This window comes from Babylonia areolata, chromosome 13 (assembly GCF_041734735.1).
Source record: "Babylonia areolata isolate BAREFJ2019XMU chromosome 13, ASM4173473v1, whole genome shotgun sequence".
Lineage (NCBI taxonomy): Eukaryota > Metazoa > Mollusca > Gastropoda > Neogastropoda > Buccinidae > Babylonia > Babylonia areolata.
Genome location: NC_134888.1, coordinates 9,073,292 through 9,090,791, shown reverse-complemented (window position 1 = coordinate 9,090,791; position 17,500 = coordinate 9,073,292). Strand labels below are relative to the sequence as shown.

The window sequence follows — 17,500 nt, the reverse complement described above, 5'->3', positions numbered from 1 at the left end:
ACCCTCCATCACCGCCTGACAACTCTACCTCAGGCATCCCCTTCAATCCTCTGTCACCTCCAAGGGGCCACGGCTGGCACAGCTGATATTATATATATATATATATATATATATTATATATATATATATATACACACACACACAAACTTCTGCTCAGCCATTCACTCTACAACCAACTGTTAATGACACAGCTTTATAATTAAATGAACTGTGAAGCACCAAGAGATGAGTGTACGTGAAAGCAAATGATAATTTTCTGTCGTTCTTTTTTCCATGCATTTTCTGCTTGTCCTCATCTGAGGATTTACACCCCTTGAAACTATTTTAATGGAAGCAGTGCCTGCAGTTCCAGGCTTTACCTTGCATTATGCGTGCATGCGTGCGCGCATTTGTATAATTTGTATTTTGTATTTGTATTTCTTTTTATCACAACAGATTTCTCTGTGTGAAATTCGGGCTGCTCTCCCCAGGGAGAGCGCGTCGCTACAGTACAGCGCCACCCTTTTTTTTTTTTTGTGTGTGTATTTTTCCTGCATGCAGTTTTATTTGTTTTTCCTATTGAAGTGGATTTTTCTACAGAATTTTGCCAGGAACAACCCTTTTGTTGCCGTAGGTTCTTTTACGTGTGCTAAGTGCAAGCTGCACACGGGACCTCGGTTTATCGTCTCATCCGAATGACTAGCGTCCAGACCACCACTCAAGGTCTAGTGGAGGGGGAGAAAATTTCAGGGGCTGTGCTGTGATTCGAACCAGTGCGCACAGATTCTCTCGCTTCCTAGGCGGACGCATTACCTCTAGGCCATCACACAGTGTGTATGCACACTGCTAGTAACAGATACATGTTTTTTTGTTTCCTTTTTGTTTGGGTTGGGGGAGGGGGTGTGGGGGGGTTGAGGGGGGGGAGGATGAGGGTGTGGGGGGTTAATATACAATACATACATGTGCATTAATTGTGGCCTACCAGCCAAAGGCAAAGGAATCACATTTCCAGCGCCACGATATCAGTACACACACCAGACTGGTTGTTAATTCTATGTGCTTCCACTAGTTCCAGTTCATACTTCATAAAATCAATAATCATAAATATGGGAAGGCTTTGTCATTCAGAAACAGCTGCAGGTTTTTCAGGGAATGAGTGAACGCACCATTGTGCAACATCTGTGTGGTGCGTGCGTGCGTGAGTGAGTGAGTGAGTGTGTGTGTGTGTGTGTGTGTGTGTGTGTGTGTGTGTGTGTGCATGAGAGTGAGTGCATATGCAAGCAACACTGCGTGTTAATGTACGCACATGGTTGTCTAAGTGGCACTCTGTGCGTTTGCATATGTATGCACATGTGTATGTGAACTGCAAAAACACACACCGAAATCAGAGACGAAGCAGGAAGCCGGCCAAACTAAAAATAGCCTGTGATAAAGCTGTGAAGGCCCGGTGGCCCTCAACACAACCTATTTGAATGTGTCACCCGAGAAAACACAGGAAATGGGGTCACAATGTTAGGGGAACATGAAATGTATTACTTCCCAGGCTGAGGTGGGGGCTTTTATCAGTGTGTTCTGAATGAGGTCTCTTCTACATCTTCATCACACAAGATGAGGTCATACCTTGTGATTAAAACAGGAGATATCCAGCTGAAATAGTAATCATTTCAATTTTCACCCAATTATCACAAAACCAAGACACGAGTCTGTCAGTGTCACAGCATTTTCCGCAAGGGTCTTTCCCAGAACCAAACAAAGGTCAAATGCACAGGATAAAAACCTGCAAAATCTTAATCACAAGGATACTGTTGCTCTGGAAAGACACTGATTAACCAACAGATATGAGAAGACACCCTGGTAGTTTAGACGGGTCACTACATTTGCGAAATAAGAAGAAACATTGAAATACATCTTAATCCTGTGCATACTTTTTATTTAAAGTCAACAGAAAAACAGATTTCATGAACATCTACGGAAGACAAAGAAAGGTAGAAGTGGAGGATCAAAATATTTTCGAGAGACATTTAGTTGTGAAAAACTGATAAGATTGCTGATTTGGCAATATTTGTTGTGGATGGTCAGTGAAAAACTAAAGTAATACCAAGGCACTTCACATACACTGACTGATTCACTGCAACATGGTGACTTGTTACACACACACACACACACACACACACACACACACACAGAGAGAGAGAGAGAGAGAGAGAGAGAGAGAGTGAGTGTGTGTGTGTGTGTGATTTAGCATGCATGTATTCATGCTACTGCATGCATGCTCTGTCATTCAGTGCTTTGAAACCCCACCACCACAATGACAGCGAAACAAGACTTTAGACAGACTGGATCCACGACAGCCACTGAAAGTGACCGCAGGCCAGACAAAGAGATGGTCAGCATCACTTTCCCACCATCACGTCCTCAGCACAGACTACATACCTGCTACTGGTGCCTCACTTCTACGTTGTAATCCACAAGTTACGAACTTTTCACGTCCACCACTCACTCATCACAAAACACACTACAATGCTCGGCTTAAGTGCATGAAACCAGCACCACTGTCCAACACCAACAAGGAAATAACATCCAACATAACAAGTGCCAAACGCTGCAACTGCTACTACCTGCCAGTGGTTGTGAACCCCCCACCCTTCTCCCGCACGACCCTAACAGGCCACGCTTTGAGTCAACTGTTTGGCCAGCACAACTGACCAATAGCTTTCACTTGGCCACAGAGCTACTGCTACGCTATACGGACAGCTGGCTCTGTGACCCAAAAGACACAGACCACAGACGCTACTGAGGAGAGGAGGGAGGGAGCAGGGGAGACGGTACAAGCCAGCAGCCGGGTCAGTGCGAGCTCAGAAGCTGCCTTGACCTTTGGGGTGAAGATGACCACTCAGTGACGCCAGGTGTTATGTAACTCCCCCTGCCTGGCAGGCTGCTGTTATCTGTCTGCCCAAGTTCATCCCCCATGTGGCCCCCTTGATGGAGGGCAGACAGACCATCACTACGGACTGTCCATGGTGGTGGTGGATGGGTATGGACAGTCAAAGCACCATGGGAACTCGCTACAAAACTTCATTTCTAAAGGTTTCACATTGCAAGGAAGAAATGTATTTGTATTTGTATTTCTTTTTATCACAATAGATTTCTCTGTGTGAAATTCGGGCGTCGCTACACTACACCACCACCATTTTGGGGGGTATTTTTTCCTGCGTGCAGTTTTATTTGTTTTTCCTATCGGAGCAGAAAGTGGGGTGATGCAATGTGGACAAGCATGGAAAAGCTTTTATTTATTTATTTTTTTTTAAGAGTAAAATAAAACATTTGTTAATTTGTTTATTGTTGCTTATGGTCCAGCCGACTGCACATGGCCATATCAGGATTGCAAAACCATACAAATGCTCAACAGCATCAAATGTGTATGCAAATACATATGTATGCTTGAATGCATAATTATGTGCATGTTTATGAAATTTCTAAGTCCGTTTCTCAATGGTGACTCAAGAGCTGTAAGTGTGTGAAAATGAGGGCATGCAGAATGACCATCACTCACTGACTGCGACCTACAGAAATGGATCAGCTTTTCTCAGGACTTGTACACGGGAGTTCCCCCACTCAGACCAGACTGAAGTACCGGACATGACATAACACACACACACACACACACACACACACACATTTTGACATTACACAGCCACACCTTCCCCTTTTGATCTTTTCTTCTCTTCATCCTCCACCCTCTTTCTTATGTCATAACCTTCTTTAAAAAAAGAAAAAGAAAAAAGAATGTTATTCAAAAAAGAAAAAGAAGTATGCCAATAACAATACAAGGGCCAAGACGGTGACATGAATCTGATCATGTCACACCACACCTTGTTCTTGATCCACTTATGACAACAAGGTGAAGAGGGGCGTAGAGGGAGGAGACAAGAAAAGAAGAAAAGAAAACCCACCATGTCTGTGACATGCAAGGCTGCAAGCAGTAGGTTAGTGGGTCAGTGGAACACCCAAAAGGATGCCAAGCGCACGCCTCAGCATCTATCTGTGGACCGGTGACATCATCCCAAATCTATAATTCTCTCCCGTTTCACCCTGGCAAGCAGTACGCCTGCAGCTGTAGTCAAGCCCGCTCCCAATGCTGTCTTGGTGTCTATTTTCTCCCCTGTTAGTGTTATGTGAGAAACTTTGTTCTGTGTAGGATTTTCACCTGACAGGACCACTTTCGCCAACACAACAAAAATAGAAAAGGCCAAGAGGACTGGTGGGGGAAGAGGGGGTGGGGGGAAGGAAAAAAAAAATAAAGAAAAAAGCTGTTTTAAGTTTTACCAGACAGAACCGAACCAATGTGTGGGCAGTCCAAAACAGAAACACTATGAGGTTAATCATGGGCAGTGCGTGTGCGTACGTAGGCTTGGAACACTTTTTAAAGGTTAAAAACATATATACATATATATATTGAGAGAGAGAGAGAGGGAGAGAGAGAGAGATTAAAACCAAAATAAAATGCTGAAAAATGAACACATTAGAAGACACGAAAGGAAAAGCCATTTCTCTAAATATCTGTTTACTGCACAGAATAAAAGGAACCACTCCTTTATTTCAGGTGATAAATTCAATCCACCTCTTGTCTTGGAGGACTGTTGACAAAATGAATGAAATGATTGAACAGAGGAGCAAAGTAGTACTTCTTTCGTGGGCTGCAACTCCCATGTTCACTCACATGTACACAAGTGGGCTTTTACCTGTACAATCGTTTTTACCCCACCATGTATGCAGCCATACTCCGTTTTCAGGGGTGAACATAATACAAATGGCACACCAACAAACAAAACGATCCTGCGTCAAGTTTAACAAATCCAAATCTTTTTGTTCAAACAGAAGAAAAACCCAGACTGTGTTGTGTGTTGTTTCATATTCCTACATTGAAACGCTTTGAATCATGGCATGTGAGTGATGAACAGAAGTCTCAGCATAGACCAGGGCAAATAGGATTTCTACTCTATGAGCATGCCACAGCATGCTTGTGAACTCCCACAACACACCCTTTTTAAAAAAAAAAATTTGGTATCTCTCTCTCTCTAAAAGAAAAATAAAATAATAAAAAGCATTAAGAGAGCATGTTGATTTGAGTTGAGCACTCATATCTCCCCCACTAAGCAGCAGTTTGTTTCTCAGTCAATCTGGCTTAGCGTGTTCTGTGGTGCACCACTTAGGATGTGGGACATGACATTTAAGACTTCACCAGTAGTCAAGCCAGTAGTAACCTGGCGGTTTTGTGCTTGAAATTCACACTGAACAAATCATGCAGACAAACAAATACAAAATAATAATAACAATAAAAATAATGAATCACAACAAATACATTCTACATGTAAACTAAAATCATATTTTAAAAAATCAGATCATTTTCTTTGTCCATTGGTGTAAGATGTCAACCAAAAGTACAGTTTTAATTCAACATGCTAAATTAAATCCAAATAAAATCAAAGTAATTCTTCAACAGGACTCCTGACTAAATTTCAAATGACCAAAAATATTGGGAGATTTTCAGACAGAACTAAAGAATTTGAGTTGTCTGTGCACATACATACATAATGATGTATGCATGCATACATACATACATACATGGACATAACAGAGCAACTGCATAAGATCAATGATTTCCGGTTCTGTTACAGCCTACTGACATGGCCCATGGCAGTCAGTGCTAGTATGACCCAATCAGGACAACTCTATTCACCCTTCCCTAAACAACCACACCTCATGGGCCTTGACCAGTGGGTCAAATCTGCTTGGTACATGTAACAGTTGGTGGTGGTGGAGTGGGTTGTGTGTGTGTTGTCTTCGCTTTTTTTTTTCTTTCTTTTTTTTCCAGAGTGCACAAAAAGCAGAGCTTCACCACGTTCCCAGTTTACGCTGACCTAGCTGTCGTTGTGATGTAAGGGCTGCACGCTGTTTAGGCTCACCACCCTCCCTTACAACCCCCACACCCATCCCAACCCCACGTCCGCCCAAAATAGCACACGCTTGTGCTTGTCCATGACGTAATATCACTCAGCCCCGGCTGCCGGACAATTACTCTTTCATGGCCTCCCCACCCTTTTCCACCCTTCCGCCCCCCCCCCCCCCACCCCTCTCCCTAAAAGGTCCCCCCCTCCCCTTCTGCACCCATCTCTCCACCCCTACCGTCACTGCTACAGCGTGAGTAACGCCTGCATGCCGGCAAGTGCAGTGGAGGGCGGCGGGCGTCAGCAGCATTGGAACTCGTGACCTTCACCACGTTTCAACACGAGGCCTGACGTATGACGTAAAACTTCTCTTGACACCCCATCTCAACACGTTGACGCAATCACGTCCCCCCCCCACCCCCCCCCCTCCCCGCCCCTCTCTTTTTCAAGCACAGCGATAGGTGGCGTGTGTTTTATATACATCTATGTGTGTGTGTGTATTTATATACACACACATAAATACATATTTCATGTATATAAAACGTGTGCTATATATATATATATATATATATATATATATATTTTTTTTTTTTTTTTTTTTTTTTTTAAAGTCAAGCTGTACATTCCTATCGTGGGCTGTGTTGGGTGACCTAAAAACAAATGAATGAATGACTAACGGAACACAATGCCAAATCCTGTGACCTTTTCCTCTGCCCGCTTGTTCGTGTGTTTATTTTGGTGTGGAGCAGCTACACCCAAGCACTGTGTGTGTGGGAGGGGTTGGGGTGGGGTTGGTATTGAAACATGTACAAGCAACCCCCACCCTTCCTTCCCCAAACTGCCCCTCCTGCTCTTCAATGACAGTCACACTGGAGATCTTACTAATATAGAAAGTTTTGTCACCACTGACTGATATCATATACAGAAGCACACATGCATCCACACGCCCCCACCCCACCCACACATACAAGCAACGTGGTACAACATGTCTATCATCCAAGCATCACAATTAACTGCAAAGTACAAGTTATATGTCTCTCCCTTTCCACACATTTTGATTTAAGTGTATGCATAAATTTGCTTTATTTGCCAACTGGCTTTCTGTCAATGACTCAAAATATTCTTCGTGATACATACTTCACTGTGGTGGTGATGACACTGATGAGTGTCCCTGAATAAAAACAAACAAACAAAACTCCCTATCATATGTAACACACACACATTTTGTATGTGTATGTGATTATTGTATGTGTGGTTTACTTCAAGTTGACATTTAATATGTCTTATGACTTGAATGTGTTGAATGACTATGATTCCCATGCATTGTTTAAAAGTGTTTTATGCCACAAACTGATTTCTCTTATTCTGCTATTTGTAGGAACAAAGTTTTGTGTATGTATGTTTCAATGTGTGTTTGCTGCACAGCACTGTTGCACAATGCCTGTGGCATTGCAGCAGCTCTGGGCCTGCTGTTCTGCAGACAGCCCCGGTCACTGACACAATAACTCCTCACAGCCCACACAGCCCTTCCAACATCCCCCCATCTTGTCAGTGACTCACGCTCACAGGGACTCCTCTGTTATCATCCCTGACTCAAGCCAGGGTGAAGAGGCAACATGTCATCAGTAAATACTTCCTCCTATCATGCTATCCGCCAAACTTGCCACAGCCCTCCCACACAAATGAAACTTCCCCCATCTGACACAAGCAACAGAAATGCAATGACTGCACAGTGCTGCCCATGTACCTGGCAATGCTCTGTTACAACATGCATGCATGTCTGACTGCACATTGCAAGATTTTGACTGGAACAGTACCATCGCACACTAATGATCTAAATGAGCAGGAGAAAAAATATCACACACACATTCTCCTTCCCCTCTGTCAGGGAGGGAATGGGGAACACAAAGCAGGGGAGGAAGTGTCTCAGCAAGTTAATGCACTGCCCAACGTGTGTCAGACAGAGGTCAAGACCAACTGACTGTGACTGCCAAAAACAAGAAACCAAATGTAAGCATTTTGATTTAGATTTCATGTGAAAAATGTCATCACCAAATCCAAACATCTGGTGCACTGTCATTGCCATGACAACAATTTGTTTCGAGAAATCGTGAAAGGGTGCTGACTGATCCATGGGTATAAACTACAACATAAATTCTAATATGTTATTTAAAAAATAAAGGAAAATAAAAAGAAGAAATATATCTCCCTGGAGTGAGTGTCTCAACACAGTGCAGCACAACCCTTTTTTTTTTTTCAGTCTCAAGTTTTACCACCACGGTGGGATTTTTAAACGTAATTTCACCAGGAACAACCCTTTTGTTGCTGAGGGTTTTTTCATGTGTGCTAAGTGCATGCTGCTCGAGGGACCTCGGTTTACTTTAAAATAAAATGAGTCCTCAAACTAAAAAAAATAGTGGATACTCTGTAAAACAAACTACTTCCAGTGACATTCCTCCCTAATGCATTTCTTATCTCCACCTGTTCATCAATGTCACCCAAGACAAAATTCAGGCACATTTTTCTGACCATGGCTTTTTAAAAGCTATGTTGTCACTTGTTAACAAGTTAACATTATGTTAGGTTTCCCACACTCTGGCCCCCCCAAAATCTGCTCAACAACCACCACTGAACTCTGGCTCAAAGGGGAACAACTCCACAACGCAACCCTCTTCGAGTGAGGGCAGATTTGTAGGCACATGGACCTCTCAAACTGGCAAACCTGAAAAAATGGAACCTTGTCAGTATCAAAGACCTACAGACGTGCATGTGTGATTTTGCAGTCTGTGCTCACTTGCAGTTAATGAGTGGAACAGCCTCTGTCACGGTCTGAAAGCAGCAGCAAGCAGTGAAGTGCCAGTCCTTCACATGGCGCCACACCAACCCAGGCTTCAAGAGGTAGGGGGTTGGGGAGTTGGGAGGGTGCTCTTATGCATCTGTTTGTTTGTTGTTGTTGTTCTTGTTGTTGTTGTCGTTTTTTACTTTCCCTCAATCGCTATTTCGTTTTCTATCTGCCTCATGATCACCACTTAAGTTTACGTAACTAATATATATATAACCAATTCAATCTAGTCAGTTATATATAACCAATTCAATCTAGTCAGTTAATCAAATTACAACATGTATGCAAAGTTAAGACCAAATATGATTTGTCTTACCCTCCTCACAGACATAATTCTGTTCCATTAAGGAAAGGCAAGAAGAGGGGAGTGGGACAGGATGAAGGTGGGAGGATGGGGTTCAAGGGGTGAGGAACACAAGACCAAAGATTAATTGAGGAATAATTTTTTCAAACAGACATTCAATAAACAGCAAATTCCACATTAAAAAACAACAACAAAAAACCACAACAAACTATGAGGATGGTAAAACCAGTCCCAATCCTTAAAAACACTGTAAATGAATGTAACACTACAAAACATGTCTATAACAGCAGCCAAAAATAGCAAAGTCATAATTCCAACATGCTTCCCCCTTGCAGAATATTGCAAATCAACCAACGAACTTGATATGGCTGATATATATATTGAGCAGTTGCTGAAACCTCCATAATGCAGTCTAATATTCAACCCAACTGAGTGCATGTTTCCAGTCATTATCATAATCATACTAGTATTATCATCTTTCGAACACAACGAGTGACTGGGTGAATGAGTGTGTGCATGCCTGTGTGCGTGAATCATGTGTATGTAATTGTAAGGTATAATAAGTAGAGATTAGTACTCATTATTAGCAGACATCACTTTTATTAACTTTTACAAATTTCCACTGTGTTATATATGTACGGACACCAGGGGTGGGGGCCTGGGGGGGCACGATGCAAGGATGGAGGGCATTTATTTGTATGTATGTAGGCATGACTGCATGCATGTGTCTCTTCCTGTGTATGTCAGAACATGGAACAAGTGGGACATAGTACTATTCTCAATAAACAATTGAAAAGGGAAAGTTTAGTGGTCATTTCAATTTAACACTTTTTTCTCCTTCAATCAATGCATGAAATCTACTAGAAAGTATGCCATTACAATACTACATCCATACAATTTAAATGAAAGGTGTGAAAGCAATAAAATATAAATGCGATCATCCCTCTCACTCCATGACATAGGAAATTACATCATGTTCAAAAGATTATTCAATGTCACCTTGCAAAAAGTGTATAGTGCATGCAGTCTCACATATATTCTCAATGTAACCAAAAAACCTGAACAAAGTTGCTAGTTTCAATGAATTTCCTATCCTGTCAAGTGTTGATACTGTATACATATGTATGTATGTGTGTGTGTGTGTGTGTGTGTGTGTGTGTGTGTGTGATCACATGAAATACAATCATATAAAGTCAAAGCTGGTTGCTTAATTGAAATTTACCTTGTTTTGTGAATTAAAAAAAAAAATCAAACCAGAAAGAAGTAAAAAATCTTATCACAAATCAGCCTTCTCTTGTGAGGGGAAAAAAAATCAAACCAAGAAGTTTGATTAGTTTGTAAATTTTCTTGAACTTGAAGCCAAGATTTACTTTCCACATTCAGTTATCATTAAATCCACTTTGATTCAAAAGTGAATGAAATATCAAATTAAAACTGCAGGTAATGTAATGTTCATTCTCCATGCCCGTCTCCCAATCAGCACAATAAAGATCAGTTTTGCAATTTGATAGAAAAGATTTTTTTAAATGTTGACATCAAGTACCATTCGAAAGGCAGGAACAATTAATGCTCAGCAAAGCACTGACAGTAACAAGAAAGAACCGTGGTATTATGAATAAAAATATGGCCATGGTAATAACATAAAGAGCCATGGCAACAGAAAAAAGTGATCTAGGGGGTTCCAGCATTCAGCCAGCTGATCATTGCTGTGGCAAACACCTAGTTAATGTTCTGAGCAAATGCATTGTCAGATACAGACCCTGTTGTTGGCTGTTGCTGGAGAGAGGGCGGGACAGAATGGAAAGGAGCATGAGGACAGGCTGATGGTGGGAACGGAAGAAGGGGTGGTGGTGGTGGTAAAAAAACGATTTCACAATAATCTTGAATGAATGTGCTATCACATACATGTACTGCTGTTTGTTGTTGGGTTTTGTTTTTGTTTTTAGTTGTTTTTTTTTGTTTTTTTTTTGGTTTTGGGTTGTTTTGTTTTTTAGCTGCTGGTCTTGTGGTTGTAAAGTGAACAACAAATGATCAAAAATTGTTTTTATCTTGTTGGCCTAATAATAACCGGCGCTGAAAAGGTTATTGTGAGGATGAAAAACGACCACTGGCATGCAGGCTGTTCCAAATAAATGACAACGCTCGAGCTTTTCCACTTGGCATCAGGTTGTCAACCTGTCTTGCCAGTCTCAGATGGCAACAAAGACAGCTCAAGATGCTGGCCAACGACGAAAAGGGATCACCGTGGGCCCGGGCTAATCAGGGCGACATGGCTCCGGTCACGTAGCACTCCATGATTAAACTCCGCCACACCGCCGGACCAGGCCATGACAACATAACCACCCCACGGAAACATCGTCTGCCAAACGCTTCGCCTCTCCGGGATTGTCTCCCTTTGCCCTCATTTCTCGTGCGTGTGGACTGTTTCATTTTGGTAACTCCGACAGCGGTTGTGTCTTTTGTGTGTGTGTGTGTGTGTGTGTGTGTGTGCGCCTGCGAGCACATATGTAAGCTGATGAAAGAGCAGACGAATCATATGAAATTCAACTTCTTTTCCCAGCTGCTCAGACATGGTTAACTCTCTCCATACGAACGGCGAAAGAGACGATGTTAACAGCGTTTCACCCCAATTATCATCATCAAAATATTGCAAGCGGAAGGCTCTTATACTGAAGACGTGAATGTTGACAAAGAATATCACAATTCTGACGACGGAAGCTGAAGGTTGGGTCGGTCATTCAGACACCCACTGGACATCCAGGGGTCTGTGTAGAGGAGAAGAGAGGACTGGCCGTACTGAGTGAGTTAAGGCCATCAAACTCAATTGTACTTCCTATTCAGCTCAGTGGTTAAGGTGCAGCTCTGTTTGATGCATGCTTTCACCCATGGTATATAACATAGCTAATGTTGCCAAAACACTTAAACTATGTGGAGTTCTGGACACACACACACACACAAAGAGGTTTACAGCATGTCACTGACCATCAAAATTTCATGATGACTAGTGCATGTGCACAGCCATTAAATGTTTGTGCATCTGTGCATATCACTATGTATATTGTGTGTACAGACAATTATGCAGAGTGCATGAACACCTGTGAATGGTCACAAGTTTATTTAGCCTTCATGAAATAAAACATTTCTTTACTATGGGAATATTTTGGATATTTTCAGTTATACCAGTATGTTTAAAATAGGATCAGTTTCTTCTTCACCTATTTCTCTGCACTGCTCGTTTCCGTATCTGTTATGTGGTTGTTGTGTATGAGAAAGAGCATACCTCTGTGTGCTTGTATGTTCCTGTGGGTAGGGGGCAGGGTGCAATTACGTGTGAAGTGCACAATTTTGACTACTGATGTTTGTAAGCTGCATGTATGCATGCATATATATATATATATATATGTATGTGTGTATGTATGTGTGTGTGTGTGTGTGTGTGTGTGTGTGTGTGCGCGCGCGCATGTGTGTGTGAGAGAGAGAGTGCAAGTGTGCGTACTGTGTTTATTCTTATATGTTTCTGTGTGCTATCATTAACATCTTCTTGAGGGATGCACAGCGCTGTAAACTACACTAGGGAGTGCACAACAAAATATTCCATTACTATCATTATCACTATTCATTTCTCCAAGTGAGTGAGCATTAGGAAATATTCTGTTTGGTATCAGTTCTGTTAAATGGATAATGTGGAGTAGGAGAGTGTGTCAGTTAACTGCAAAATGTGCATCCTCTTCAGCTGCACAGGCTCAGCATTTCAAGAAGAACAAGATAGTGTTTTGATTTAAAATGATGGCATTTGTTATATATTTATTCTTCTTGCTCCTTGGCATTAAAGACCCCCCCCCCCACCCACCCCTCCCCAAGCTCCCCCAAAAGAAGGAAAACTAGAAAGAAAAAAAGAAACATAATTCCACTGTGGGAGGAAAAGGTGGGTCGCACAACTCTGTCCCTTACCTGTAACCACTGACATCCCTGTGAAACAGGCGTTGCAACAGTTATATTTTAAGATCACAAGCTTCCCCAGCCAAACAGAAACAAGCAACACAAATCACGGGTGTCAAACCGTTTCACCACAACCTGTCTGACCGTGTTCTGCCGTCTGCTATGTGGCTAAAAATAGACGCCTTTGTGTGGCAGACTGTTGAGCAGACCTTGCCTAGTTTGCTGGGAGGACTTCCCACTGAAGCCTACGATGTTCCGCAGGTCAATCGCCTTTGCATGCCCTTTAACCTACTTCCCCTTTTGCACTCAACTTTTTTTCAAGTCACAACTTTCGTTCACACAAACCAAAATAACATTTCAAGCAGGACTACGCTACGAAACAGCGAACGTCACTAAATAACAGCGCTTACCTTCAAAACGAATCCAAGTCCAACCAGCAGTACAAATCCTTGCACATGCACATAAAAATCCTTTTGTGAAAGTTTTCTGTCCTCGAAACGTCTCAAAGGCTTACTCCAAAGTCTAGTAGGCCACTGGACCTCCACGGCAAAAACGCAAGTGTGTCACTGAAAGCCAGCTGTGTTGGAAAAGGAAAAATAAATCCCAAGTCCAGATGAAGGAGTTTTGTCGGCAGTCCAGGAACACGCACACACACATACACACACAAGTGCTCATTACGAGCCTGGCGAACAAGTCCGTTGCCTAGACCGGTGGTGGTGTGAGGAAGGGCGAGGGTTGTCCAGTCACCAGAGTGCCCCATCAGGGTTCCGAGAGGCCATTTGGGGCTTGTGGGCACGGACAACACACAAAGAAACGTGCCCACTGCACCGACACGGCTACTCCATACCGTGAACTCTCTGCAACTCGCCCAACCAGGCCAGACACATATTCTCCGCACACACACACAGACACACACACACTCGCTAAATACACACTTCGGGTCCGTGGTGTTTGATTCGTTCTGCCTGCCTCCGACACTGGCTACATCAAAGGGTCGTATCAAAAGAAACAAGACAAGGGTTCATCACAATTTCCTGTTTCGCTTCCAGCTCTTCCACAGCCACCCCATCCACCCCTATTTCCCTGCAGCATCCATGGATACGTGTGCTGGCGGTGGGGGAGGGAAGGGGACAAGGACTGCTGTGCTGGTGGCGGCGTGCCTCTGCATGTGCGCGGTGTGTGTTGTGTGCGCGTGCGCCTTGGTATTATTGTGTTCCCTCCCCTTTGCTACTTTCTGACTCCACTGTTCCATTCATAGTTGCTCTCACGGGTTCTTTAACTTGCACGTTTGACAATGTTGTTTTTATTGCTGTTAGTATGTGAGTGAGTGTGATCTTGAACAGCAGTCCAATCTTAACATTAAGTATGTCCATTTCTCCATCATCATTATCCTGTTATGATAATTCTTATTTCTGTTGATCTTACCAACATCCCTATCACCGTCATCAAAATCACCATCACCCTCACACCCTTTTCATCTTTTAAAATGAAGATAAAACTTAATCATCCCAATGTATTTGTGGCTGAGCTAACCCCTTCCCATTATGCAACGGTTGCCATAATGCTTAGTTGTGTATATGTGTGCGTGCACATGTGTGTGCACCATTATGAAGATCAGTGGTTAAGAAAAACAACGGTGCCTGTCAATAATGGAAGCTGACTGAACATATTAATGACTGAACAAGACAGCGCTCACAGAAAACATGTTCTGATGTGGCACCCTCTCACTGAGTGAACTTCCTTAAATGTTAATGAATGGGTGTTACTTACCTGAAGTTAGACCTCCACTAACAACCTTGATCACAGAAATATCTAGCAAAGGAATGATCACAACAATAAGTTGCTTTCAGATAATTTTTATTCTAATGATAAAAACTTAAATTCACAAGTGAATACTGAGCAAACAGCCAGTGGGTAAATTCTCACAACACAGATACTCCCATGACAGTTTGTTCACCTTACAGCAGAACCAGAAAACTGTACACATTAACATGACAGCTAACAACATCAAACAGAAATGTGACTGTGCTTCAAAGCAGTAATTATTTGGATACTGTGTTCTGAGAGATGGCAGTTTTAATTATCAAGGTGTGGCAGTAAGCAATGCAACTGTTTAATAAACTGTTGTAAAGAAACAGTGAGATGAAAATAATGCTTACATTTTTAGAAGTGTGTGTGTGTGTGTGTGTGTGTGTGTGTGTGTGTGTGTGTGTGTTTCTTCTTCACATTTGTTTATTGCCTATTTGCAGGGAGACTAAGATACATGTGTGTTCAATTTTTTCAGCACAATGTCACATACACTTATACAATGGATATGGAGGATGGAAGAAGGACTGGATGTGGAAAGGTGTGGGGTGTTATTGAGAAAAATACATCAACAACAAAAAAACATCAGCTAACAATGGAACTGTGGGGGCACTGGGTGGAGGGGTCATCAGTCATACTAATGGTAAAAGAAATTACAAGCTGTTCACCAGAGTGGCATATGATCCTCGTTTTTGATTTTACAAGCTGCTGTGAACAATATCACGTTTGACTGCATCATCATATCATTTTTTTATTTTTTTTATTCATTTCTTCAGTCAAATGTGCTGTGAGCAGTATCATGTTTGTTTGCGTTATCAACATATCATTTTTCATTCCTTTCTTCAGTCGAATCTTAACATCTTTTATTCAGTGATGATCAAACTCCTTCTGGGCAAGCTGACATGAAAACAGCTTACTTCACATTATAAACTGCAAACTCGGCAACAGAATGAGCAAACAAGTGGAGTCCTACAGAGGACTTGAACCTACGTCCAACCAGTTCCACCATCTATCCACACTCCACCGCTTAACCACTCACCATCCAGTGAACTACAAGTTTCCTTTTGAAAGCATATTTGTACAGTGTACATACCTTTTCACCCCATCAACTGAGCAAGTCAGTCCAATGGAATGAACTAGCTGCAAGGCAAAGCCATCGTTCTCAAGAATGATCAAAATCCTATTTGTCAATCGCTGAACCATAACCTGGGCTAAGACATATCTTTATTCATCTCTCAGCCAGTCACGTGCACACTGACTACCAATGGGCTGTTACACCCTGTTTCTTTAAACAAAAAATCAACAACAGTATCTCTCCATCTGTCTGTCTCTCAAACACATATTTACACACACACACACACACACACGTGCACGATTCAAGGGTATGAGCCTCCATCAGAAAAGAAAAAGAAGAGACAGAAAGCAAAAGAGAAGAAGAGCAAGAAGAAGACTAGACAAAAACAACACAAATGAACACGACTTTCAACATTCCCACAACGACGTCTCCCAGTCTCGAAACGCCAATAACCACCACCCACCACCCTCCACTTCATTCTCATCCTTTCGGCCAACCTCTAGTGCCACTGCCACGGCAAACCAGGCCAAAAGGTCGGCGCCCCATATTTGGAAAGGTCGCGTGCATACTTGAGCGAGGTGAGGCAGCATTCGAGACCGCTGGTTGGCCGAGCAGGCGGCAAGGTCGTCCAATGGAGCAGCTGAGCCGTCCTTGTCGCGTGGGCGGCTGGGTGCAGGGGGAAGTGGGGTGGAGAGGTGGGGGTGGATGGGGGAGGGGGGTCGGGGAGGGGGGGGGGGAGTGTGATAAAACGCCCCTCCCCTCTCCACTCCCCAAACCCAACCCTTTCTCTTTACTACTCCGAAAGTTGTGTCTTCATTCGTCTCCTCAAGTTACACTTCTTTGTTCGTCGTTGTCTTTTCATAGCTGAGGCACACCAAGACTTAAAAGTGTCCAAACGATAAAAGGGAAAATCCCTGTCTCTCTCTCTCTCTAGTCACGACAATGCACACCTCCACTTCATACATGTATAATGTAGTGCAGTAGCAACAACATTATCTATCATTATAATTATTGTTGTTTTGTTGTTGTTGTTGTTATCATTATTGCTGTTGATGCTGTTCAAATTCCACAGTGTGATTACCGACAGGCACAAAAGCATCTTCTTTCGAGAGAGACAGAGGCCACTACTACTACTACCTACTACTGCTACAACTACCTACTACTACTGCTACCACTACTACCATTATCATTACTAAAGTAATTATCAATAAGAAAGTCAGAGAAATACTTTTGTTGAAAAATACTTGTGCTTAATGTTTAACATCAACATTGTCAATCATTATCAGTACCACCACCACCAGCAGTAGAAGTAGTAGTAGTAGTTTTGTAGAGTTTTCATCAACAAATAAGAACTTAACACAATTTTTTTTTCAAGCTGTTTTCATCATAACCATTATCATTGTTATCATCGTTATTACTATCATGATTATTATCAGTATCATTATCATTATTATGTGTGTGTGTGTGTGTGTGTGTGTGTGTGTGTGTGTGTGTGTGTGGTGGGGTGGGGTGGGGTGAAATTTGTGTGTGTGTGTGTGTGTGTATGTGTGTGTGTCTGGGGTGGGGTGGGGTGAAATTTGTGTGTGTGTGTGTGTGTGTGTGTGTGT

At 42.5% G+C, this 17,500-nt stretch overlaps 1 protein-coding gene across 3 annotated transcripts in view; it reads right to left on the bottom strand.

Annotated features, from left to right (window-relative positions):
• The window catches only part of LOC143289042 (lysine-specific demethylase 6A-like), a 176,109-nt gene that overhangs the window by 106,553 nt on the left and 52,056 nt on the right, over nt 1-17,500 (bottom strand). Inside the window, exon 1 of one of the 3 annotated variants that reach the window (XM_076597834.1) lies at nt 13,423-14,132. The exons of the other annotated variants lie outside the window; for them this stretch is intronic. The gene's annotated coding sequence lies outside the window, so the exon portion shown is untranslated. Of the gene's footprint in view, nt 1-13,422; nt 14,133-17,500 lie in introns of those variants that run through there. 3 annotated transcript variants of the gene reach the window in all.